At 37.8% G+C, this 24997-nt stretch overlaps 1 protein-coding gene across 1 annotated transcript in view; it reads right to left on the reverse strand.

Moving 5' to 3' along the window:
• Positions 1-19566, reverse strand: part of itprid2 (ITPR interacting domain containing 2) — a 70812-nt gene extending 51246 nt beyond the window's left edge. Inside the window, exon 1 of the mRNA XM_038297458.1 lies at positions 19427-19566. The gene's annotated coding sequence lies outside the window, so the exon portion shown is untranslated. The remainder of the gene's footprint in view (positions 1-19426) is intronic.
• Positions 19567-24997: the final 5431 nt, after the last annotated feature.

A 24997-nucleotide genomic window follows, 5' to 3' on the forward strand; every position in this document is an offset into this window, starting at 1 on the left:
CCAGATGGAGAAGCGCGATTCGTCACTCCAGAGAACGCGTCTCCACTGCTCTAGAGTCCAGTGGCGGCGTGCTTTACACCACCGCATCCGACGCTTTGCATTGCACTTGGTGATGTATGGCTTGGATGCAGCTGCTCGACCATGGAAACCCATTCCATGAAGCTCTCTGCGCACTGTTCTTGAGCTAATCTGAAGGCCACATGAAGTTTGGAGGTCTGTAGTGATTGACTCTGCAGAAAGTTGGCGACCTCTTCGCACTATGCGCGTCAGCATCCGCTGACCCCGCTCCGTCAGTTTACGTGGCCTACCACTTCGTGGCTGAGTTGCTGTCGTTCCCAAACACTTCCATTTTCTTATAATACAGCTGACAGTTGACTGTGGAATATTTAGGAGCGAGGAAATTTCACGACTGGATTTGTTGCACAGGTGGCATCCTATCACAGTTCCACGCTGGAATTCACTGAGCTCCTGAGAGCGACCCATTCTTTCACAAATGTTTGTAAAAACAGTCTGCATGCCTAGGTGCTTGAATTTATACACCTGTGGCCATGGAAGTGATTGGAACACCTGATTCCAATAATTTGGATGGGTGAGCAAATACTTTTGGCAATATAGTGTATATATATATATATATATATATATATATATATATATATATATATATATATATATATATATATATATATATATATATATATATATATATATATATATATATATATACATATATATATATATATATACATATATATATACACATACATATATATATATATATATATATATATATATATTATATATATATATACATACATACACACACACATACACATACATCAAATGCTCTCATCAAAGCAAACTTCTCTTTAACACACCAGCCATTCCAATATTGGCAAAGAGTATCAGCTTATGACAAAGCTAAGTTATTGTGGTTGAACTGTTAAGATGTGCTGTACTTTTTTACTTCATTGTGTATTTGATAGGGACAGATGCAATAAACATAGATAATTAACTTAAAACAATCTTTTGCCTGCATCCCAGAGTTTATCAACACTCATCCCTAGAAGGACTCTTGACACTAAAATTAAACGGAACGTAAAATTGACAGTAAATACTATAAAATATCTGGAAAGAAATGAAAAGCAATGTCTTTTGTTTTATCTGCTTACTCAAACGATTTATAATATTAAGGAAAGAGCGCAGCTCTGGCTCACTGGGAATTAACAGCAGTACTTGCTGCACATCAATCAAGACAATGATGATCTCATTATGCTTTTTATAAAACTAACAAACTTACATTATATTTACTGTTGTAAATATTGAAACTTAACTTGGCTTATTTAATATTTGGAACAATGTTATGCAATGATATTAAAAGGAAAGGAGCTTTGGTCATGATAGGGCTGTTTTAGCTACATTTTTAAAGGTAGTAATTTTAAAGCTTAGTATGACGTCTCCACTAGAAGCATTTGATCTCAGTGATCTGAGAAACTTACATTTTATTCAACTTGATATAATCTTAAGTTTTTCTGTTTTAGTTCAAAGTTTATTCAGAACAAGGCACAGGCAGTTGGCTCCCATATCTCACTAAAAATAGACGTTTCCAATCAGCCTACCAGATTATTGAAATAAACAACTAATTTAGTAATCTATTATTCTTTAGCTGACAGGGTGACCCACTTAGAGCATTAATTATATAAAAATTATTTAAAAAAAATATAGCATTTTGCATTCAAGGTTTGAGAAATTGTATTGTTTGTCAATATGCTCTATCCAGAATTCCTCAAGGGAAAAAGTTTTAGTTTCACCTGCTTTTAGTAGAAATATTCTTTAAGGATTATTAATAGATAATTTGGAAAAAAAGAGGAATACATTTGCAAAATAATCATTAGTTGCAGCCCTAATCAGTTCTAGTGCTAAATACCCAAGTGGTCATAGTTTCGTTTTTTTGTTTTTTCAATCATCTGATTGTTCTTTTATGCAACAGAGATAGTCAGTGGTAAGGCTATACGGTTTGGTCAAAAAACATTTTCTTTTTAAAAACATGCTTTTTGCATCCTCCTTTCAGCGCCCATTAACTAACATTACTTTATTCATTTGCTATTGCATGTTAATGCAATACTTTTATCAATATGGTGCAGAAGTAATTACGTAAACAATTATATAGCAGTCATGTAATTCAGCCAAAAAATGCTAATACCAAGAATCCAATTTCAAATCAGTCCAGATAAAAAAATAAATATATAATAAAAAAATAAAAATAAAAAAAAAGGAGGATTCTAAACCTTGAAAATCGGAATCGAATAAAATCTGGAAATATGAATCAAGCATAAAAATAAAAAATAAACTTTAAAAAAAAAACTTAGCTTGCAAACAAACAACCTGCTCAAATGCATAGACCTATGCGCTAGATGCAACTTTCTCTTCAACCCACTTTAAGCACATTATTGCCACCTAAAGGGCTGGAGTAAGAAGCAATTTGTCCTATTCTCATGAAATGCAACATGACCAAAAGTTTACAGCCTCTAAGATTTAACATGCCAATCGGAATATTCAGATTGGAATTATTGTAGTTTTAAAAATCACAGTTATACTGCAAAAGCAAACACCTGTCTAGCCCAGAGGTCATGGATCAGCAGACAGGGGTCCTGATCGGGACCCACTTGCTGGCTAATCCAGACCCAAACAGATTTAAAACATTTATAAATAACGGCATGTTGTCAGACGACAGTGTCTAAACGTCACTTCCGCCCCTTCTCCTGTTTGTATATTAAAGCCATTCAGAGCGTCCGGCATCAGGCTACACGTGATACAAATTATCCAATGAGCTGTCTGTCTGGGTTGCTGCTGCTAGCTGCTTTTAGAAAAAGCAGGCAAACCTGTGGCAAGCCGAGAAGATGATAAGAAAAAGAGAGCAGAGAAAGTGTGGACTGTTGCAAGAAGCGCAGTGAACTAGTGAAAGAAAAGTGAAATGGTGTGCTCAAAGATGACCCTGCACATTTTGAGTATGTTTGACTCAACCTTCTGCTGTGAAGTAGGATTCTCCACCATGAACATAATCAAAAAAATAAAATAATGGATCCAGGCTAAAAATGAGCACCTTGATATGTGCTTTAGAATGGCTTTGTCTCCATTCAAACCCTGGTTTAAAGCCTTGCAGGGCAATATAAAGCCCACTGCTCTCATTAAGCTATAAAAAAAAAGAAAGTCACTTCAGCTTTTTTTTTTTTTAAGTGAGTCAGGAAATTGTCTATATACCAAACTGAAAGATTGTTGTTCTCTACTTCAAAAACAATTTAGACTTTAAAATGGAAAATTATATTTTTCATTTAAAAATTCAACGTATAACATGGATGCATAAAAACCTCATTTTATTTCAGTGTTAAATGCTGTTTAAAGTAAAGAATTATAATTAAAAATGTCTCCAGAAATTTACTTTTTTTATTTTCTTTTTTTCGGACACTGGTCTAGCCTTTCTCAGTAGAAAGGTAAAATATCTTAGCCTGGGTGCCAGTCAGAACTTAGTCCCGCCCACAAGGTTTGAGTTCGGGGAAGTTCGGTCTGGCTCTGCTCCATAGTAGCGCGAGTATTATAGCCCACTGTCAGGCGATCCAATCAAATTGTCAGGGCGGGCTTTATACGATGATGGACAGATGATCAAGAGTAACGTAATCAACCACGTGACCAAAGCGTGCTAGGGTGACAACAATAATGGCTGCCGCTGGAGAGTTTGGGTGAGTAGATTCTGCTATTAGGTCTGTTCTAGAAGATATCCACAGCAAATTAATTTTAAAAGAGGAACAGAGAAACGCGATCAAGTCTCATCTTCTTATTCTAGGCGTGAAACTGCACGCTTTGATTTTTGTTGACAACAACTATGCCTCGCTTAACATACGTTACGCACTCCGTTGCTCTTATTGGTTGTAGATCTATCCAATTGAGTGCAGAGGCATTTTTTTTCCTGGTTCGTTCGAAACACGCCCCATAATCACAGCTCTATGGAGCAGTATCAGACTCATATTCTGACTAGAATTGAGTCGGACTACGTCAGGCTAAAAATATCTCCCCTCAAACTTTTTTTTCACAGGATATAAGACCGATGATTCGTTTATGAACATTAATATAGTTTCAACTTGTTTAATATGGCAACACACAAACCAATTCCTTTTCCGGGTTTTTATTAAAAGACAGCGTTGACAAATGATCATTAATGTAAATTTAGCTCCAAGAGGTTAGTCATGAAAATATGAGGCTGTTCTTAAGTAACTCTAAATCTATGTTACACACTTCTATAGTAAACTATTTGAAATGTGAGGATTTTCTGGCCATTGTCTGTTTTAGTTCTCTGTAAACTGGGTGTCACTGGGAGAAGAGGATGGTGCATTAATGGCATGAATATCCAGCCTAGATGTTAAGTTAACCTGTCGACTCTGACAGAAGCCAGGCTCCAGGGTTCAGGTCTGCATGGATGTTAAACCATCACTGGACTCTGGCTCGGTGCTACAGCAGACATATGGTGGCGCTTACATGGATAAATATGGATTTCATTTTATATCAGAAACTTAAATGGAATCACTTAATTAATTTATTGTAGGCTTTTCTTATAGAGGCAAAATACACATTTTATTGTTAAAGTTGTTTTCTCTGACTAGAGGATGATTATTAAAGATGTAGGATGCAGCAAATCCACCATTTTATTTATTTTAATTTACTTGAAATGTGTGACGCACTTAAATCTTCTATATCTTAAATAGGAAAATCTGGTAACAAAACAGTTAGGTTCTCTTATCTTTGGGAAACTTGAAATGTAACCTTATATATTTATTTAGTTGAGAGGAAAGAGATTCGTGTTCATGCACGGTTGCATTTACTGTCTTGATCAGGCAAAAACCAGGTCAACCTTCCCATATGAGGTCTGACTGAAATACAAACATTTACTCTTCTTATGACGAAGTTGGTTTTGCAGTCATCCATCTGCAATGCCAGTAAAATCGTTTTGGAGAAATCATTTCCTCACGTTCAAACAAAACTAATGAATTCTTACCTTTCCACCAATAAAACATTTATTGCTAGATTTATTTATACAAACAATGGAAATTATGCAGGATATTATGTCTATTTAGTCCATGTCTGATAACCTTTTTATTTTTTAGGAATATATACATGAAGTTTAAACTTCTATTTTTCTTTTGTCATGGGTTTATTGTGTGTAATATATAGCGGAGAGTACAAACAACAAATCTGATTTTAATGTGCACAAAATGATGCATTTATTCATTACGATACACTACTCAAAACAATCAAACGAACAATTTAAAACAGCAGATTTAACAACAACAACAATCCTGCTGCTATAGGATGGGCAATGGTTTAGGAACAAAAGGATGCCACATCATTTGATAAAAATGAAAATCATCTGCCCACAGAGAGCTTAATCTGCAGTCATTGAGAGAAGAATGATGAGGCAGCCTGGTCAAATTTGCTTAAATGTCATGGCAGCAACTCAAAATGGTACCCAGTAGTAGTAATGCCTGTATCTGCATTACAACATCAATAGGGGCAATCTCTGTATGAGGTCATGGCTTATGGTGTCCTGGGGTATCTACTCTAAGATCCTATCAGGAGCTTTAACCTGATGGTGTCAGATGGACCTAAACGGGATTTCCCAGAGAGATGGTTCAGTTGGGTTTTCTTTTATCATCCAGGAAATACCTACAATTTTCTCACTTGATCATGGTATTACCAAGGAATGCACAGTTATCATATCATGTAACCCATTTTAATTAATCATCATTAAATAAATTGGGTTAATTAAGATAACTTAATTTACTTTCTTTTCCTCCCTATGCGGAAATGACAAATTCAAAGCATTGGATTAAATGTGGTTATTGTGAGATTAAGTGATATAACTCATTACTTCTTTATGCAACTGGTGTACTGAAGAGGTAAATTTTACATTTTTATATTTTTTGAAAGCAGTCGGTGTGATTGTGGGGCTATGATTGATGTAGCATGGAGTCACAGCCATATAGTTACCCAAGAAAGAACTCAAATATACAAAAAATGAAAAGTTCTTTCATTCTGGCTTTAATCATTATCCCAAAAAGTACTACAATGGAAGCACAGGTGTTTATTATGAATAATTTGACTGCTGCTTATTATGCCTTTACTTCCACAGCTGCACACATTTTTTGATTGATGTATATAAACAAAATACATATTTTACGTTGCAATCAAAAGTGGTCATTACTTTTCAAAGAAACACTAGGGTCCATTTAGCAATGCACTGTACAAATAATCCAAACACCCCTAGGCAATGACTCCTGTGAACTGTGAACAGAATATTAATTATTGTGTATATAAAGTGGATTTCGATTGAGGTTGTGAATTGGCGCTATATAAATAATACTATAATTGAATAGTAAAATGATCTGCACTGCAATAAGAAAAACAACTTGAATGAGTCATTAACAGGCTCAGTATAACAATCAGTAATGTTAGAGATAGAATATTTTCATAAGAAGTTAATGACATGGGTGTGCTCGACTCTGTACATAGTTTTGAAATATCTGGAAAGCTTTATTCTGAGATCATCCTCTTCATCTAGCCTGCTTCTGTGTTTACGTTCAATCAGGGTGAGCCATAAGAAGCCTTTATCACACAAACATGTTGTAAAATACAACAGAAAGCTCCCATCTTTTGTAGACAGAGCAGGGATCTCCCTTCTTCTCTCCATGCAAAGGTTCTGCAGTGTTCGTCTGCTCACAGTTAATGCTACAGTGAACTTGCCAAGACAGAAACGAAGTGATTGGTGCACTCAAGTATTGTCACCAAAGTTTCGAACACAGACAAAAGTTTCTAAATTTGTCACAAGTTGCCTTTTTTGAGAAAAACAAAAACACAAAGGGAAGTAAAGGCAGTAAAAGTTGCTTAATATAGCGACAAACATTTTGGTAAGAGGGTTCCTATGTTAACTGGCTGATAACAGACAGTAGCTTTAGTAGCTTGTAGCACAAAAGTAATAAATTCATAAATTAATTTAGAATAAATGGAAATATAAAGAAAGATTGTGTTTGGAGTTCCAGTGTTTCCCTTTTATTTAAAAGGCCTTGTGCACCATCAGTTGTAAATGTACCACAGTTTGAGAATGACACCGTATGAGAGAAATTCATATCAGTGGTCTTCTGGAGGGGGGCAGGGGTCACTATTAGGACTCTAGCAGAGCTCATCCCGTTCCTCCTTTCAATAAGGAAGCAGATACCGCTCATACAGTCTCCAATTAAGGACATTTGGCAGCCCTCTCTACCTCCCCTAGACTAACTGTCTGACCTCTGGAAGTCTATCTGTATAATTAAAGGTATAATGAAGGATTTTCGCAAATTTTTTAAAAGACCCACCCTCTCCACTTAAAAAAAAAAAATGCACAGGCACAATCCTGCACCCGCTCCCAAGAGGGAACCGCTATTAAACGCACACAAAGTCGTGCACGAGCCCATATCTCCTCGTGCATAAAAGTTGCTGTTTGCATCGCCCATACAAGCTTACTTTCCAAAAGAATATTTGCAATTTTTCCACAATGTCAGACTCACCCCCGTTAAGTGAAAAATGGGGACGAGAACGTAGGACGGCCTTACGTAAACATATCACCAGAAAGATTGACAATTAGGAGGACCACTTATTTAGATGATCCACCGGGAAAAAGAACATTCTCCACTATACCTTTAAAGGATAATTCCGGTTTTTAACACTTTTAGCCCATTTTCTGTAGTGTCCAGGATGAAATCGAATGATCGACACCAAAATTTTGACAATTGGTCCTGTCTCTGCTTTTTGGCTCATGCAGAATCCCCCCCTGGCTGCTTCAGAATGGCTTCCATAGTGCATGTCCGATAATGTCCTTAAAACAACCTTAAACGTTCTTTTTTTAAAATATGCTACTCACCGGGTCGTCAGCGCTGTTCAATGACGTTCCAAAAAAAGTTTCGTGAAGAAAAACCGTTCCTGTCTTGTTTTATTTAGCATTTTGTAAATCCCAGAACTATTTTTTCCGATACATCACAACCGCTTATAAACTTCCGCTTCCTGTTCGAATCTGAAGCGTTGCACACTCCAGACCACTAGTTGGCGACGGTATCCTATACCGTCAAACTCAAAGTCCAATATGTCCTCCTCAAGAATCCACCTTTTGTATTCCATTTTCAGAGTTTTTTAAAGTGTTTAACAGAGACGTTAGCACCTCGACGTCGGAGTACACAGAGTGAAGCAGAAACACTTGGGCCTTGCGAAAAGACTACAACTAAGCGTAAACAGGCCCCATTTCCGTTTCCGGTGGCGGAGGGATATTGACTATTCCAACAGAACTCAATGGGATTTACAAAATGCTAAATAAAACACTACAAGAACGTTTTTTCTTTACGAAACTTTTTTTGGAACGTCATTGAACAGCGCTGACGACCCGGTGAGTAGCATATTAAAAAAAAAGAACGTTTAAGGTTGTTTTAAGGACATTATCGGACATGCACTATGGAAGCCATTCTGAAGCAGCCAGGGGGGGATTCTGCATGAGCCAAAAAGCAGAGACAGGACCAATTGTCAAAATTTTGGTGTCGATCATTCGATTTCATCCTGGACACTACAGAAAATGGGCTAAAAGTGTTAAAAACCGGAATTCTCCTTTAAGACTGACTATATATATGCTATATATACCAGAGAGCCATCTATGGTCTCCACCTGAAAAACTATTCCTGTTATTAAGGTTGTCTCAATACAGACCCTTTATTTTATGTTTTTTTTTTAACAACAGCTGACTTTGATGAACAAAACCTTCCACTCCTACACTGAGAAGATAAATGATTCAAAAGTGTTCCTTTTTATAATATTATCTGATGAATACTCAATAGAGCAACAAGAAAAAGATAAATCTAAATGATCAAAAAAAGTGTTTAGATATTTGGGTATTTTTATTACGTGGTACTCATCATAGCCATTTGAAGCTTTTTATGGAAAACTCATAAGGTATTTAAACAAATGGGAGATTTTGTCCTTGACTGTGAGTGGAAGGGTGGAAACAATTAGATTCAATATACTGCCAAGACTATTGTTTGGGTTTCAATCACTCCCTGTTGCCATTCCTGACTACTTAAAAAAAAAATGAAAGAAAGGAACTCAAAGTTTCTTTGGCAAAACAAAAAGGCTGGGATTAGATTCAAAAACTTCAAACCCCAAGGAAGAATGGAGGGTTCATAATATCAGGAACTAATATAAGGGTTCTCAACTTGGAGCTCTTTACTTATGTATAGATACAGATAAAGAAATGGAGCAAAGAGCTTTCCCTAACAATCTCGCTAGATCCACTAATTTTAAAATGAAAACAGTAAAAAAAGAAAATCAGCATTGGAGAAATATTGACTTTTTTGACCAAAGTTTAGTTTTTTAAAAAGTGTTAATATCTCCAACTTGAATTTAATCTTCAGAACAATGGAAAACCACGAGGAAAACTATTAAAGATATGACAAAGATTGACGGGATTTTGCAATCAACAGCAAAAAATGACTTAAAGAGGCATTACGGAATTTATACTGCCACCTTGGCCTGGGCTATAAACCAAAAATTTACAATTACAAACATTCTCTCCGATAACAGGGGACATTTTCTGTCAGTAAAAGCAATTGACTTAATTTTGCCGTTTGGTGGCTGGTTTTCCCTTTGCTACCCCTCCAGTCAGAAGAAGTAAACAAAGAGGATGGCGGAAGAGATCAGTGAAGAAGCGGCTAACACACCCGTGATTAAAAAGAAAATTGTTAATCCTGTTGTACTTGTTCCAAAGAAAAAATCCACGTCTGTAATTTCGAAATATTTTGGGTTTACAAAGAGGTTATAGAGGTAAAGAACACTGAATGCAAAGATTGTCTGAAAACTGTCGGGCCTGCCTAAGGCGACACACCCAACCTCAACAACGCTGTTGATTTCGAAGGTTTGAGTGGTGTAACTTCTAGACAGAAAATCTTAGGCGTCTGCAGCAGCGACACCATATGAAAGAACATCCAAGAGGTGGACAGAGATAACCAAAGCCACAGCTAAGAATATGGCTGCTTTAGCTACAGTGGAGCACCCAGGGTTTATGCGTCTAATGAAAGTAGCTGACAAAAAGTACAGAAATTTGGCAAAAAGATGTAACACATCATCTACCTTTTTATTGGTTTTGCATTTAATGTTTATTTTCTTTATAAGCCATACATATGAGCTAATTGCATTATTTTTTGTTTACAAGAGATGTTCCCTCTACAAAGACTTCAATGCAATTACACAAATATAGGCCTTTGCACATTGCATTCTCTTTGTGGGAGAGGTAGCATTTTTCTTTTATTCAATGAGACATTGCTGGATGCTGAACCTTGAATGGTTGCGAGACTTATACTTCATTTAAATAAATGAAAAAGATTAGCTGAATTTTCTTTACATGCCGTTATTTCCAGATATAGGGGCATTTATTGTTAATGGAGGTAAACTGCTCTATTTATTGCGATATTGATTTGAGCTCATAACGCCCCGCTCTACTGTCACCTGTGGCCAAAACGCAGAGCTGCACAGTTCTTCTGCTTGTTCCCATAGTTGGCGCTCTTTCTTGACAAGTTTTTAATTTTTTTACTTTTTTCAACTTAGGTGCAGTTGCTGTTGGTGTCCAAATTAAGGTGGATGTAATTCGCTTCCAAGTATCCCCAGAATCCATCTTGAATATAATGCTTCAATTGTTTCCTAGGTCAGACGCTTTTAGCATGTGCTTGACGTCACATCTGCCGAACAACACAGGAACTTCCGACCTAAAGCCAATCCAGGAAAAAAGGCTACAGCCCTATAGATGCTTAAGCACTGAACTACTGAGGTGTCAGGCTGCTCATCAAACAGGCTATTTTCAGGATATTTTTCAGTAAAAACTTAAACATAAAACATAATGTCTCTTTAAAAATATATATATATAACAATAAAAATAGAGGCAAATAATATAAAAAATTATGAATGGAAAGAAACACTTAGGTCAGAGAGAAATGTATGATTCTACCCATATATTTTGGGATAGCCTTAGAGTTGTATTATCTGGGGAGAAATGTGCAGATTCAAGGGAATGACTTGCATTTGGACTCCTCCATGTACATGCTGGGAATTATCCCCTGGGATATAATGGACAAACACTGAGAGTATTTATTGAATTCTAGTCTTAATTGCAAATACATATATGGTTGAGGTCACATTTTCTCAATATCATGCTATAGAGGGATGAAATTAAAAAGGTCTACATTATGGGAAATATAATAGAAAATGTATGTATGTATACTGACTTAAATCTAAATGAACAATGCTCATTAGTAGTTACCTACATTTTTTGCACTAAACAAACATTTCTATAGCTGTATAATGATCAACTGCTAATATCCATGGGTGATCAATGGATGGCTGTCTGTGCATGGAGTAACATGTGTAAAATAGGGCCTGGCTGAACTATTATAGATGTTTGTTTAAGACGGTTTTGGACATAATAAAAAAAAAAAAAAAAAGCTGTTTCTTTAATTATTTTTACCAGTGTATTACGTTAACACACAGTTTCTCACTACATTTCACTCTGATATGATGAATTTTAATTTTCATTCATAAAACAACATTTAAGAAATGTAAAATACTTTGCAATGTTTCCATCTCCTGTCAGCTTGAAGTCAACCTTAACCACATTTCAGAGGGAAGTTGCGAAAAACACTTTGCAACCACGACTTAAATTTTCCTCAAGCTGTCTACAAAGTACAAAACAAGTTGCTGCTTAATCACCTGCCTTAAAAAGGCCTCCCTTACAATCACAAACCCCAGTCTTGTTGTTCTGGTCTGTTTGTACTCTGCTATCTAAGAAGAAAACTCTTTCCATAAATTATAGAAGGGAATTTTAAAACCTTCTTTGAAAGGCAGCAGACAAAATCTAAACAGACTCAAAGGGGGGCCCAATAAATGACACAAGAAAAACTCAGCTCATTTCTGCAGTAAAATTACAAACTGTAGGTAGGTGGAGACCTTCTGTTCGTTTTAGACACAAGGATCCAATTTGTACCTGGGTAGTAGTTTATGTACGCCATCACGTTTGCAGATTTTGAATTTGCACATAACCTTCTACTGGGATGGATCTACTGTAACTGTATGTTAATAAATGCCTCATATAGTTTCAGCTCTTCTCTGAGAACCAACTAAACATGCGCTGCAAGCTGGACTGTCGCAGATCTGAGTTTTCATTCTCACAACAAATCCATCTTGAAATACTCCCGTTAATACGTCCGTCTTGTAACAACAACCTCGGACCAATGACATGCCAGCAGTGTTTTTATGGGCGGGACATGTAGAAGTGTGGACAGTCAGAAGGGCTTTGCTGGGGCATTACAAACATGGCTACCCCGAAGGACTCACCTGTCGATACCGCAACTGATTCGGTTTTAGCTGAAATAGCGACAATTTCTCATTTAAAAAAGGAGCAAAGAGAAGCACTTCGTGCATTTGTAGATGGGAAAGATGTCCGTGCTTTTCTTTAGAAAGGTCCTGGAACAAATTTTTGATTTATCATCTTATGAAACGTCATTATTCACTGTTACGATTGGTTGAAAGCATATTATGGAAGGCAGGTACTAGCTGGCATGTCACCCAATCAGCTCGTACAAGTATTGTACTAAACGTCCGTCCCTTTTACGGACAGACTGAAAGGCAGCCATCCCAGATTGATAACGTAGAGCTCAACTCAGTTCTACACATATCAATCAGGATACTGGCAGGTTAAGCACCAACAGCTTATAACTCCTATAAAGAAATGTTCATCTAGCTCCAATATTAAGCAACATGTCTAGAAATCATGCTGCAACAAGCCATTAATAAATGTATGGATTTAAATGGATCAACTACTTTTCCAGTGTTCTGTAGCAGGTATCTGCCCTGCTGTAATGATGTTGATCTTGTGCAAGACCTTAAACACAAATGCAAACTTTCAATATATTTTTTTAGATTTACTTATTCTTTCCTATATTTTTATTTGAGTGAAGTTAAAATTTCATTAATCTTTCCTAAAGGAAAAGCCAACATCCTTTTCCAAAGCTTGAAGGTACATTTTAGTAGACTTTAGGGCTGCCGCTTACAATTTTTTTTAGCAACGTATAATTCCATTGATTAATCAAGTCAACCGGATCCCAATATTTTAATGAACTATCTTAGAAAAGCATGCAAAAAACACAGTAAACAAATACGCTTCAACCTTGTTGAAGATCTAAGATCAGTACGTGAACAGCTGAGCTCTTTCGGGATGAGTTTCTAATGTCTAATTAGTGCAAACAGTCAACACTAAAGGTGCATAAAGTACAGGTGCTGGTCATAAAATTAGAATATCATGAAAAAGTAGAATGATTTCAGTAATTCCATTTAAAAAGTGAAACTTGTATATTATATTCATACATTACATACAAACTCATATATTTCAGATGTTTATTTTGTTTAATTTTGATGATTACAAATGACAACAAATGAAAATCTCAAATTCATCATATCAGAAAATTAGAATATTGTGAAAAGGTTCAAAATTGATGGCCCCTGGTGCCACACTCTAATCAGCTAATTAACTCAAACCACCTGCAAAAGCCTTTAAATGGTCTTTCAGTCTAGTTCTATAGGCTACACAATCATGGGGAAGACTGCTGACTTGACAGTTGTCCAAAAGACGACCATCGACACCTTGCACAAGGAGGGCAAGACACAAAAGGTCATCGCTAAAGAGGCTGGCTGTTCACAGAGCTCAGTGTCCAAGCACATTAATAGAGAGGCGAAGGGAAGGAAAAGATGTGGTCGAAAAAAGTGTACAAGCAAGAGAGATAACCGCACCCTGGAGAGGATTGTGAAACAAAACCCATTCAAAAATGTGGGGGAGATTCACAAAGAGTGGACTGCAGCTGGAGTGAGTGCTTCAAGAACCACCACACACAGACGTATGAAAGACATGGGTTTCTGCTGTCGCATTCCTTGTGTCAAGCCACTCTTGAACCACAGACAGCGTCAGAAGCGTCTTGCCTGGGCTAAAGAGAAACAGGACTGGACTGCTGGTGAGTGGTCCACAGTCATGTTCTCTGATGAAAGTAAATTTTGCATTTCCTTTGGAAATCAAGGTCCCAGAGTCTGGAGGAAAAGAAGAGAGGCACTTCATCCACGTTGCTTGAAGTCCAGTGTAAAGTTTCCACAGTCAGTGATGGTTTGGGGTGCCATGTCATCTGCTGGTGTTGGTCCATTGTGTTTTCTGAGGTCCAGGGTCAACGCAGCCACATACCAGGAAGTTTTAGAGCACTTCATGCTTCCTGCAGCTGACCAACTTTTTGGAGATGCAGATTTCATTTTCCAACAGGACTTGGCACCTGCACACAGTGCCAAAGCTACCAGTACCTGGTTGAAGGACCATGGTATCCCTGTTCTTAATTGGCCAGCAAACTCTCCTGACCTTAACCCCATAGAAAATCTATGGGGTATTGTGAAGAAGAAGATGCAATACACCAGACCCAACAATTCAGAAGAGCTAAAAGCCACTATTAGAGCAACCTGGGCTATCATAACACCTGAGCAGTGCCACAGACTGATCGACTCCATGCCACGCCGCATTGCTGCAGTAATACAGGCCAAAGGAGGCCCAACTAAATACTGAGTGCTGTACATGCTCATACTTTTCATGTTCATACTTTTCAGTTGGCCAACATTTCTATAAATCCTTTGTTTTTATTGGTCTTCAGTAATATTCTAATTTTCTGATATGATGAATTTGAGATTTTCATTTGTTGTCATTTGTAATCATCAAAATTAAACAAAATAAACATCTGAAATATATGAGTTTGTATGTAATGTATGAATATAATATACAAGTTTCACTTTTTAAATTGAATTACTGAAATCAATCTACTTTTTCATGATATTCTAATTTTATGACCAGCACCTGTATCTCCTGCATTTTGCATTCGAATGGATTTTTAAAACAGAGTTTTGTCTACATCAAAGGGAATAATGTTATTCCTGAAAAATACCACAATCAAACTCCTCTGATGGATGGTTCTGCAATGTCTCTACAGATTTATAGGAAAACCTGCTCTTAAAGCCACTTTCATTTAGAGGTGACATTACCCTGCTTTGTTGTTATAAATATTTTTAAACCGAGGCTTTAACTTCATATTAAATGCAAAAATCTAGTTATTTTTTTAACAGTTTCAATTATTTAGAGCTGTAAGTTGGTCTTTTTCAGCAAATGTTATATTTTAGAGTCTGTATGATCCAGCTAATGATTAACAGATTATCAAATTAGTTAATTATTGCAATAATTAACTACAATCATGATTAATCAAACTATTTTACCCTTAAATGACTTCAGTATATCAGTCAATATACAAGCAGTGTTCATGCTTCATCTTAGTTTTACTCCAACTGCATAAATTACTGACATATTTAATTAATAAGACATCAAATGTGGGTATTAAATTCAACAGGAGCTGCAACTCCAACTAAAATGTTCAAAGAGTTGAATTATTCTTTTTTTCCTGCCATTAACATCCAATTGTTTAAATATTTATCTTTGCTTTAAATTTTTTTTTTGGCAAAACATTGCACCTCATCTAATGCTAGAATGAAGCGACAGATTTAATCTGGATTTTTTTAAATAAATATGTGGATTAAAATGAAACGAAAACAGTGACCAGTAATCATTGAGCTTATTTCTTCTGTGTGTTATTCTCAGACTGTTTTACTGTTAGTCTGTTCCCTTTTAAACTGTTCCAGTGGCAGTAACCTTCAGAAACCCTGCTAAACAAATATGGCTTCATCGATAAGCCCACATGTCAGAGCTGTTTCCATTACACAGACAGAACAAATATAAGTTTAATAACCGGGGGAAAAAATCCACTTATAGAGTTCAATTTTAGAAGAGGAAGAGGAAGCATCTTCATTAAAAAGAAAATAAAAAACTAGTGTGAACCACAAGCATGAATCGGCTCTTTTCATCAAGTCTTTTGTTTTACAGCAGGTATTTTCTCTGAAGACTTCCAGGGTTTGGCTTTTTCCCCATGTGCCATCAGATAATTTTCCCAATAAATCCTTCACTAAGTTTATGGCGCAGCTACAGCTGCAGCTGCAGCTGTCAGGCGACACAATTCAAACAACCTCTCTGTGATATCACAGTGGATAGGATTTAATAACACATCTAGGAAGCAGACTGAGATCTGTTTTTATCAAATGCTGCTGATGAGCAATGAGAACAGACGCACAGGAGATCTAGGCGTATGCATGGAGCCTGAGGGAAGCAGGGGTCCATCATAAATTACCTTTTCTTCTAGGAACTGAAGGAGAATCTGTTCTCAGATGATTCATTTAATCATTTTCCTTTATCCAGGACACAAGAATCTCACTTAAACTGGTTTCCCACCATTAACAGAGCCGTTTAGCACCATTTATAGGTTGAATTCTATCATAATACAATAGAATAGAAAAGTCCTTTATTGTCCCACAATGGGGAAATTGTGGTGTTTACAGCAGTAAAAGGTTATATTAGAAGCGGCCACACAATGTGTACCTTAGAAAAGTGTATAAAAATAACAGATAGGATAATGGTTCGATCATTGCATTAAATTAGTTTCAGCAGATGTGTAAAGTTTTTTTTAAAAAGGGGGGGAAAAAAACAACTAATATGGATCCAACACAGAAAAGGAAATCAATGTGAACTCTCCTTTGTGTTTAGGGCAGGCAAAGATGACAATCATCCCCCGTTCATGTGGGAGAGACCCGAGTAGAACACGGCGCATCAGCTATCCATAATTTGGACCCTCAAAGCACAGCGGAGGGCTTAAAATTATAAAAAGATATCAACAAGTCATATCAAAAAAGCACCTAGATGCTAGCACCTAAACCAGCTCAAGGCATGAAAAGAATATAAGTGGAGAAAGACGAAAAGAATAACAAAGCTTTAATTGCACGGTTTAGAGAAGATGTTACGTAAAAAAAGCATCCTTAACATTTATGAGTGAATTCCTGCAGACTGATTAGATAAAACTTAGATAGCTTCTTTACATGTTACTTTGTTATTTTATAATTTAAAAAAACAACCTAAAGGTTAAGGCTTTGCACACATTTACATGTAGAACTTTAAAAAAGATAAATGAAAAGTCCCAATAAATCGTCCTTAGTTTTCAATTCAACTTTTCCGTTTTATTCTTGAACTACATGATTAGAGACTAATGCGGAGGAATGTTTTTAATTTGCAAGACACATGGCTCTGAGATTAAAAATAATTAAATAATTATTTAAAATTTTAAAGCAATAAAACCCGTTCAACAAGGTCTTTGGTTTAGGCAGCTCTTTGAAGGTAGGCGTCTGTTCAGCATGGGCGTCATGAACTTCATATTCTTACTATTTCCATCTGTTTTTTTAGGACAAGAAAAACAGCTGCCCTTAAAAATCAGCAGTTTGGCAAACAATCTGAATATGTGCAGTGAGAATCTCAGAGCACAGGCATTCACAAATAAAAAAACGAATATAGGGGCATATTGATCATATATAAAGCCAACTAAAACCAAGCAAGATGATATATATGTAGGGTTATTAGTAATATTACTGCTAATAAAGGTAAATTCATTGTTGTTAAATATGCACTTACAAACCTTCTACATTAAAACATCTGTGTTTTCTGCACAGGGCCGCCTGTGAAGCTGGTTTACTGTTTCCTTTGTATCTATGCTTCTTTTTCTATGTCTGCTACTGTCTGCTTGAACATAGTCAGCCTCGGCAGATGGCCGTGTCTCTACCCGATCCATCCCTCAAGCACGATCCGTTCTGCGCATGCGCTGTCAGCTAATTTGTGCTTCCGCATGCAGATATACATCTGGATCGTCCTCGTTTTTATTTTGTTAAAAATAACTAAATGACGTTTCCCCTCCCCCAAAATAGTAAACGTACTCAAATATAACGTGTTAAAGGTTAATGATGTATTTCCTGAGAAATTAAAGGCCTTAAAATCCTGTTTTATCACTCGTCTCTGCCTGATCTGCGACGGAAACGGGATCCTACGCTACTACCAGTAGCAAACTTCTTCAGCTTTGGATTTAAACATTGATCTAGTCTTTTTGAGTTTTGTGTTAACCTTATGGTATATAATGCTTAATCTAAAGAAAGAAACAGCTAAAATGCAGATAAACATGGTTTAACCATATTTTGCCGGACTGCTTTGAGCATGTCTGATGATGATGCCAGTGAAGCAGTTTAACGAAAAAAATGTAAAAAGCATTAAAATTGTCTAACAAAATTCATAAAACATTATTTAAAGATTTGCATTAGCATTCTTTAGAGAGTTGAGTATAGAAATAAGTAGTTTTAGTACCATAATCACAGTATTTACAGTAACCCGGATGTGCATCTGTTCGCGCATGCGCAGAACGGATCGTGCTTCTGGGACGGATCGGGTAGTGACAGGCCGCTCACACTGAGCCTGGTTCTGCTGGAGGTTTCTTCCTGTTACCAGGGAGTTTTTCCTCTCCACTGTCGCTAAAAGCATGCTTAGTGTGAGGGATTGCCTTTCTCCCAGTCAATGAGTGGATGCAATAAACAGGTTTTCCTTAGATAGAAAACTTGGAATCAATCTGACTGTATGATCGGGTTGAACTATAAAGTGCCTTGAGATGTCATGTGCTGTGAATTGGCGCTATAAAATAATTAACTGAATTGAATTTCAGTTTGCAAGTAAGCCTACATTAAAATATGTGATGAAAGTGTGTTTTGTAAACTTTTGAAAAAAATGACAGAAATAGGAGAACATCCCCCTAAACACAAACCCCTCTTACGCAAGTATTTAAATCTGTTCATTATATGCAATTAAATAACACAAACTACCAGGTGTGCTCTATTCACAAATGACTCCAGAGTAAAAAAGCATCTTAGATGAGAACTTTGATGTTCTCATTTTCTTAAACAAACCTTGGCTTTATGATGATATAGTTTAGTCTGATAGATGTATCATCTAAATGTCTGTAGGCATTAAAACCGCGTTTTGGAGCAAATTTACACACAAGAACAGGAAGAGTTCCCCGTGTCAGCATGCACTTCTCCGGTTGAGCCTTGCAGCATGTTGATCAATAACCCACATGTAACTATAAACACAGAAACACCACCAATTACAAGTACCAATACTTCCTACAAACATCAGTTCCTTTATATCATATCCACCCACAGGAATATTTAACTTTTTTTTTTTTTTCCTTCACTGTCAGCCCACCCTGCTGTTTCAGCTGCCTTGCTCGAAGGGCACGCTGACAGCAGTTTAAAACCCTCCACACAGACAGAGACGCAAACCTTCCTGCAGCGAAGGCTGCAGCCATAGAAGACCCTCACGCTCACTCACCGTCACGTTCCTCCGCAGTTCAATCGAGTCTGGGCTCAAACTGTCAAAAAGTGTCCAAACTTTTCTAAAAAACACTCCAACATTCCAGCTTCCGCTTCCTGAAACCAGCTGCAGCAATAACAGCAGCGCTATGCGGAGAGGAGGAGGTGGAGGAGGAGGAGGTGTGTCTTTGGAGCTTTGATTGTAACGGGGAAATGACGACACCTGCTGGACTACTGCTGTTAATACAACGCGCGGATCTAAAAGGTTTCTGTGTCTTATATTCAACCAAAGTATTTATTTTACTCCAACATTGTGAATCCTATGTGAAGTCACATTATTATGCATTTTCTTTTATTGCATGGTGTAAGGCATTATAAAATACTATACTGAAGGGTTTAATAAATGTGCTTGGTGATAGCACTTAAGGTAAGGATTAAAAAGGTTGTAATAATTTAAGGTTAAAAATTATTCATGGTAAATTGATGAGGTAAAAAAAAATGAAAGTTAGAACTGTAAATATACAGTCATATGTTTGTATTTATTACTGTTTTCCAAGGCTGCGTTTAAAAAAATGAAATTGTCTAGAGCAAACTGACATAGCCTACCTTGCACACAGAGAACGCAAAAGTCAGATGGGTTTTTTATTTATATCATCATTGTGTAGTTGGCATCGAAGTCTTTCAGTATCGTTCTGTCCTTGGGCAAGACACTTCACCTGCATTGCCTAATGATGTCTACAGTCATCGCCAAAAGTTTTGAGAAGATTCAAATGTTAATATTTACAAAGTCTACTGCTTCAGTTTTTATGACGGCAATCTGCATACACTCCAGAATGCTATAAAGAGTGATCAGCGTAACAGCAATTAATTGCAAAGTCAATTTTCCTAGAACTTTATCTAGAACTTTATCCCCCAAAACACATTTCAACATCATTGCAGCCCTGCCTTAAAAGGAGCAGCTAACATCATTTCAGTGATTGCTCCATTAACACAGGTGTGGGTGGTGATGAGGACAGGGCTGGAGATCAATCTGTCATGATTAAGTAAGAATGACACCACTGGACACTTTAAAAAGAGACTGGTGCTTGGCATTATTGTTTCTCCTCTGTAAACCATGGTTATCTCTAAAGAAACACGTGCAGTAATCATTGCACTGCACAAAAATTGCCTAACAGGAAAGAGAATTGCAGCTAGAAGGATTACACCTCAGTCAACAATCTATCGCATCATCAAGAACTTCAAGGAGAGAGGTGCCATTGTTGCCAAAGGCTCCAGGGCGCCCAAGAAAGTCCAACAAGCGCCAGGATGTCTCTTAAAAGTGTTTCAGCTGCAGGGTTCGGGCTACCAGCAGTGCAGAGCTTGCTCAGGAATGGCAGCTGGCAGGTGTGAGTGCATCTGCATGCTCTGTGAGGTGGAGACTCTTGGAGCAAGGCCTGGTCTCAAGGAGGGCAGCAAAGAAGCCACTTCTCTCCAGGAAAACATCAGGGACATACTGATATTCCGCAAAAGGTACAGGGAGTGGACTGCTGAGGACTGGGGTAAAGTCATTTTCTCTGATGAATCCCCTTTCCGATTGTTTGGGACATCTGGAAAACAGCTTGTTGGGAGAAGACGAGGTGAGCGCTACAACCAGTCTTGTCTCATGCCAACTGTATAGCATCCTGATACCATTCATGTGTGGGGTTGCTTCTCAGCCAAGGGAGTCAGCTCGCTCACAGTCTTACCTGAAAACACAGCCATGAATAAAGAATGGTATCAGAATGTCCTCCGAGAGCAACTTCTCCCAACCGTCCAAGATCAGTTTGGTGATGAACAATGCCTTTTCCAGCATAATGGAGCACCTTGCCATAAAGCAAAGGTGATATCTAACTGGCTCACGGAACAAAACATAGAGATTTTGGGTCCATGGCCTGGAAACTCGCCTAATCTTAATACCATTAAAAACTTGTGGTCAATCATCAAGAGACGGGTGGACAAATGAAAACCTAGGAATTCTGACAAAATGCAAGCATTGCATGCCAGGGAGAATTACAGAGGTCCTGAAGAAGAGGGGTCAACACTGCAAATATTAACTTGCTGCATTAACTTATTCTGTCATTAAAAGCTTTTGTTACTCACAATATGATTTCAATTATATTTCTGTATGTGATGACAAAATCTGACATACACCCATGAAAACAAGAGGGCAGCAGATAATGTGGAAATATAATATTTGTGTCATTCTCAATACTTTTGGAAAAGACTGAACAATGTAGATGGTCACCCTCAGTGTGTGAGTGTGTGCGTTAATGGGTGAATGTAGTGTAAAACGCTTTGGAGCTATAAAGCACTATATAAGTACAGGAAGTTTACCATTCCATTGATTTTCAGTCATTTTCAACCCTTTCTATGTCCTAACCCTAAAACCACACCTACCTTGTGGGGGCCAGCAAAATGTCCCTACTTGACAACAAGTGGTCCTCATTGTCATGGAGAAATTGGAAAAAGGGTCCCCACTCAGGTTTCTATACAAGTGTGTGTGTGTGTGTATATATATATATATATATATACACTATATTGCCAAAAGTATTTGCTCACCTGCCTTGACTCACATATGAGCTTAAGTGACATCCCGTTCCTAATCCATAGGGTTCAATATGACGTCGGTCCACCCTTTGCAGCTAGAACAGCTTCAACTCTTCTGGGAAGGCTGTCCACAAGGTTTAGGAGTGTGTTTATGGGAATTTTTGACCATTCTTCCAGAAGCGCATTTGTGAGGTCGCACACTGATGTTGGACGAGAAGGCCTGGCTCTCAGTCTCCGCTCTAATTCATCCCAAAGGTGTTCTATCGGGTTGAGGTCAGGACTCTGTGCAGGCCAGTCAAGTTCATCCACACCAGACTCTGTCATCCATGTCTTTATGGACCTTGCTTTGTGCACTGGTGCACAGTCATGTTGGAAGAGGAAGGGGCCAGCTCCAAACTGTTCCCACAAAGTTGGGAGCATGGAATTGTCCAAAATGTCTTGGTATGCTGAAGCATTCAGAGTTCCTTTCACTGGAACTAAGGGGCCAAGCCCAGCTCCTGAAAAACAACCTCACACCATAATCCCCCCTCCACCAAACTTTACACTTGGCACAATGCAGTCAGACAAGTACCGTTCTCCTGGCAACCGCCAAACCCAGACCCGTCCATCAGATTGCCAGATGGAGAAGCGCGATTCGTCACTCCAGAGAACGCGTCTCCACTGCTCTAGAGTCCAGTGGCGGCGTGCTTTACACCACCGCATCCGACGCTTTGCATTGCACTTGGTGATGTATGGCTTGGATGCAGCTGCTCGACCATGGAAACCCATTCCATGAAGCTCTCTGCGCACTGTTCTTGAGCTAATCTGAAGGCCACATGAAGTTTGGAGGTCTGTAGTGATTGACTCTGCAGAAAGTTGGCGACCTCTTCGCACTATGCGCGTCAGCATCCGCTGACCCCGCTCCGTCAGTTTACGTGGCCTACCACTTCGTGGCTGAGTTGCTGTCGTTCCCAAACACTTCCATTTTCTTATAATACAGCTGACAGTTGACTGTGGAATATTTAGGAGCGAGGAAATTTCACGACTGGATTTGTTGCACAGGTGGCATCCTATCACAGTTCCACGCTGGAATTCACTGAGCTCCTGAGAGCGACCCATTCTTTCACAAATGTTTGTAAAAACAGTCTGCATGCCTAGGTGCTTGAATTTATACACCTGTGGCCATGGAAGTGATTGGAACACCTGATTCCAATAATTTGGATGGGTGAGCAAATACTTTTGGCAATATAGTGTATATATATATATATATATATATACACTCACCGGCCACTTTATTAGGCACACCTGTCCAACTGCTCGTTAACACTTAATTTCTAAGCAGCCAATCACATGGCGGCAACTCCGTGCATTTAGGCATGTAGACATGGTCAAGACAATCTCCTGCAGTTCAAACCGAGCATCAGTATGGGGAAGAAAGGTGATTTGACTGACTTTGAACGTGGCATGATTGTTGGTGCCAGAAGGGCTGGTCTGAGTATTTCAGAAACTGCTGATCTACTGGGATTTTCACGCACAACCATCTCTAGGGTTTACAGAGAATGGTCCGAAAAAGAAAAAACATCCAGTGAGCGGCAGTTCTGTGGGCGGAAATGCCTTGTTGTTGCCAGAGGTCAGAGGAGAATGGCCAGACTGGTTCGAGCTGATAGAAGGGCAACAGTGACTCAAATAACCACCCGTTACAACCAAGGTGGGCAGAAGAGCATCTCTGAACGCACAGTACGTCGAACTTTGAGGCAGATGGGCTACAGCAGCAGAAGACCACACCGGGTGCCACTCCTTTCAGCTAAGAACAGGAAACTGAGGCTACAATTTGCACAAGCTCACCGAAATTGGACAATAGAAGATTGGAAAAACGTTGCCTGGTCTGATGAGTCTCGATTTCTGCTGCGACATTCGGATGGTAGGGTCAGAATTTGGCGTCTACAACATGAAAGCATGGATCCATCCTGCCTTGTATCAACGGTTCAGGCTGGTGGTGGTGGCGTCATGGTGTGGGGAATATTTTCTTGGCACTATTTGGGCCCCTTGGTACCAAATGAGCATCGTTGCAACGCCACAGCCTGTCTGAGTATTGTTGCTGACCATGTCCATCCCTTTATGACCACAATGTACCCAACTTCTGATGGCTACTTTCAGCAGGATAATGCGCCATGTCATAAAGCTGGAATCATCTCAGACTGGTTTCTTGAACATGACAATGAGTTCCCTGTACTCAAATGGCCTCCACAGTCACCAGATCTCAATCCAATAGAGCATCTTTGGGATGTGGTGGAACGGGAGATTCGCATCATGGATGTGCAGCCGACAAATCTGCTGCAACTGTGTGATGCCATCATGTCAATATGGACCAAACTCCCTGATGAATGCTTCCAGCACCTTGTTGAATCTATGCCACGAAGAATTGTGGCAGTTCTGAAGGCAAAAGGGGGTCCAACCCGTTACTAGCATGGGGTACCTAATAAAGTGGCCAGTGAGTGTATATATATATATATATATATATATATATATTCCTATATATATATATATATTCCTATATATATATATATATATATATATATATATATATATATATATATATATATATATATATATATATATATATATATATAGGAATATATATATATATATAGGAATATATATATATATATATATATATATATATATATATATATATATATATATATATATATATATATATATATATATATATATATACACTCACTGGCCACTTTATTAGGTACCCCATGCTAGTAACGGGTTGGATATATATATATATATATATATATATATATATATGGTATATATATATATATATATATATATATATATATATATAGGAATATATATATATATATAGGAATATATATATATATATATTCCTATATATAAATGCAGTTTCTTATTTGTGGATTGAGAACAGAAAAAAGATTTTACATGCAGTTACTTATACTGGCCGCTAGATGGAAACCACACTCTGTTAAAATAAAAAAATCCTGTTAGTGTTTTATTACACTCTTCAACATGG

The sequence above is a fragment of the Cyprinodon tularosa genome, unplaced genomic scaffold (assembly GCF_016077235.1).
Source record: "Cyprinodon tularosa strain WSP-4 unplaced genomic scaffold, ASM1607723v1 ctg388, whole genome shotgun sequence".
Lineage (NCBI taxonomy): Eukaryota > Metazoa > Chordata > Actinopteri > Cyprinodontiformes > Cyprinodontidae > Cyprinodon > Cyprinodon tularosa.